This window comes from Seriola lalandi, unplaced genomic scaffold (assembly GCF_002814215.2).
Source record: "Seriola lalandi dorsalis isolate HSWRI2012SDOR001 ecotype SW California unplaced genomic scaffold, Sedor1 jcf7180002054913, whole genome shotgun sequence".
In the NCBI taxonomy this organism is placed as follows: Eukaryota; Metazoa; Chordata; class Actinopteri; order Carangiformes; family Carangidae; genus Seriola; species Seriola lalandi.
In genome coordinates this window covers 319614-323158 of record NW_019525465.1, presented here as the reverse complement: position 1 = coordinate 323158, position 3545 = coordinate 319614, and positions in this window count along the sequence as shown.

Sequence of the window (3545 nt, the reverse complement as noted above, 5' to 3'; positions counted from 1 at the left end):
GGTGTCCAGAGGGTGCAAAATGCATCAATAGAGTATAAAAGACATGTCTGAGTAAAAGACATTGGATTTCAAAAATTTTACTAAAAAGAAAAGTTCCTGCAAAAATTTATGCCACAAGCTGTAACACAGCCAAAATGATCATCAAATCAAAAAAAAAAGTTGAGAAAAATGTACAAAAATGCCCGAGGAGGGCATAAGGGTTAAGCTGAGGTTCTTGTGTAGCAGCAAAAACTAATATACTCTTTGTTTCTTTACCCACAGCTGAAGCTCTGCTCAGGATGTGGGTGTTTCAAACGCTGGACGAATCTAATCACCATGGAAACAGGCGACTTTAAAATGCACCTGATAAAACTGTTGGGTTTTTCCTCCTATTTGGTTAGATGTGTATAAGAGACAGGTGTTAAAAGCAGTGCGGTTCAAAGGAAGTTTACTGGTTATCTATAGAGTTAGTATGAAAAGTCACGAAACCTTTTGTTGTTTTTGTTACAATGAACTTCAGCACACAGTTGTGTTTTATTAGAGCTCACATCCTGATGTGTAAAATCTTGGTTTGTATCATCTGGCACATGTGAGTCAGAGCTGACTTTTCTTTATAAGAAAAATAATTATATTTTTAAGTTTAAACGCTCTGTACTCCCTGAACATCGACTGAACGTTCTTCTTAGCAGGGCACCTACATATATACTTTTGAACAATGTTTATTTGAATTGTTTGTTGTTTTGTTTTTGACTATAACACTACCTCTACTATGTTCATGAATGTATTAAAAAAATAAAGTATTTAGAAAAGTTTTCTGCACTTTATTCTCAAATCTTCAAAAGTTAAATGTTCTGTGACGTTTGTCTTTAATAAAACTGGTACAAACAACTACAGTGTGTTGCTTAATCAGCTTGTATCTATAATATCAGATCACTTACAGTCATGTCAGTTCAGTTACAGGATGCGTTCAAGTCACCATGTCCATCTGTGTACAGTGTCTTTCAGCAGCAGACACCAGTTCTGCTGATCAGACTGACCTCTGTCTGACAGTATCTGATAACCGATTGATGCTAATGCTAATTTTCTGAGCTACGTCAGATCCAGTTGAATATTAGTCACGTCTGAGTCCTGAGCCTCAGTCGTACTGGACCAGAGTCTGAAGCGCTGAAGGAAAGGTCCACGGGTTTAAGTCTTCAAACAATATTCACGTGTCCTCATGTAGAGTGTAAAGGTCGTACTGGTCGTTTCTACACTTTAGCTGTGTCCCAGTTCAGTTTGTGGTCTGAACGGAAACGAGAGAGTCTGGTCTACAGAAGGTTTTTGCTTTGCATCACCAGCTGTGTCCGGCCTTAACTGTTACTTGAGGCATTAAGGTTTAATGGTTTAATGGTTTTCACAGTTTCACAGAGTTGAAACCCAATACTTACATTTAAAACCATAATCCTCAGGCACTCTGTTCACCTGGCACGCAATGAATCCTGGGATAGGTTGGGCCACGAGGGTAAACTTCTAATGCAGAAGTAGGACCATAGATTTTGTATCTGTCCTTTACTCCACTGCCTCGGTGTTGATAGAGTAACTGCCTGAGCTACACCCAACTAACGTCTGATTGTTTATCTGATTCTCTGCTGTGAACTCGAACCAAGCCAACAGTCAAATTACAACATCCTGACCACGTAGCAACAACACCATGATCGTCTTCTCAGATTCAGATAAGCATGTTCAATACTTCCCTGTATAATAATAATAATAATAATAATAATAATAATACTTTCCCCAATAATCCCTGTCATTCCACTTTATTACACATAACTTAATTTATGGACATATATGTTTTGATTTCTTTGTATGTGTGGATTACTTGGGTTGTTACCGACATCTGGTGCAATTACACAATGAGTCCTTGAGTTATATGATGATCCAGGATATTGTCATGACTCTTCATTATTGACGTCCTTCCTGTGTTTATGTCAGCGAGAGTGAAAGTGAACAGACTGTGTAATGAGATGAGTATTTTAGGGACTTGCTGTACTGTTCTGAGATACTTTCACTTTGTCAGGAAAATAATAAACTTTTGGATATTTGAAAAAACCCCTTTGTCATGACAACCGGCACAAACAGTGTGTATGTACCGTGAGTGACAGTGAATCTTCAGGTTAAAGTCTTACCATACCTTACTAACGAGAAACATGAGTAAAGACACGAGAGGACAAACTACATCGCTATGACCCCTACGGCGGCAGGTTAACCTGACCTTGGTTGTCACGGTTACAGTAACAAACACATTGAGCTGTGTCCCAGTTCAGGGGCTTCATCCTTCAGAGGTTACATAGCGACACGACTAGGCTGTCCTATTTCGAAGAGCCCTTCAAATGTCCTTCTTTCCAAAGGGTGGATCCTTCGTGGTCGAACCTTTCCCAAGATTCATTGCGTGCCAGTAATGAAAGCAACCAACACCCACAGAGAGCGACTTTTAAATGTAAGTTCAGTGTTTCAGCTCAGTTGAACAGCTAAACAGTAAAACTGAATCCTCCATAGACCGGACAGACTCCTCTCAGTTCCTCCGTCACGGTCTACAAACGGCTGCGAAGGGCCACACCTTCCTTTGAAGAATGCGGCCCCTGAATTGAGACACAGCTGCGGACTGTACCGACAGCGACGCGCCGACCTTCATCACCATGGTTACTATAGTAACGGTGTCCCAATTCAGGGGTCGCATCCTTCGAAGGACGCGGTCTACGAAGGTGTGGCCCTTGAGACAAACAGCATGAAAATGTGATACAGGTAGATCTTTCACAACTTCCTGTTAGTCCGTCTTAACAGTTGTCATGCTGTGATTTGCCTTATGTTCATTCAGCTCATTGGTAAAGTTAAATGGAGAAACAATTAATCAACAGAAAATAATCAACTACTTTTTACTTGTTTAAGTTTGTTTTTTTTTCAGACACAGATGTCAAGTATTTAATTCCAGCTTTTCAGTTGCTGCTTTTCTTTTTATTATGTGAAAATAAAGTTATAAAATAATCAGCAGATTAATCTGGAATGAAAATATTCGTTAGTTAATTGCACTCAGACACATTTCTAAAGCTTCCTTATTAGCACCACTGCCTTTCAACCATGAAGGACAAGTTCAAGCCGCCATGTGCCTCAGCAGCAGATGACAGGACTGCTGATCGCTCCTTTATGTCGACTCAGTCTCCCAGAGCATCACAAGTAAATCTATTGTGTCTGAATATCAGATTCTTGGATCAGACTTTGTCCTGCTGTGCAGCTCTCTCTAGTGGTGAAACTCTGAAATGCTCCTTCTACACTGCAGCCGAGGAAGAACAAAGTACGTTCAGTATCTAAAAAACAAGCAGAACCTTTGAAATTAATCTTCTTGAGAAAAAAAGTCAGGATTCACAGAGTATTTGGGATAAATCAAGTGTTTGATTTAGTCTTTCACTTTAAAAGAATTTAACGCTTGCAGTAAATAGATTTTGCAGATTTCTGCTACGAGTTTCCCTCAACACCACATAGACAGAGCAATTTTATTCTGTCGTTACAATAAAGTGATACTATTATGC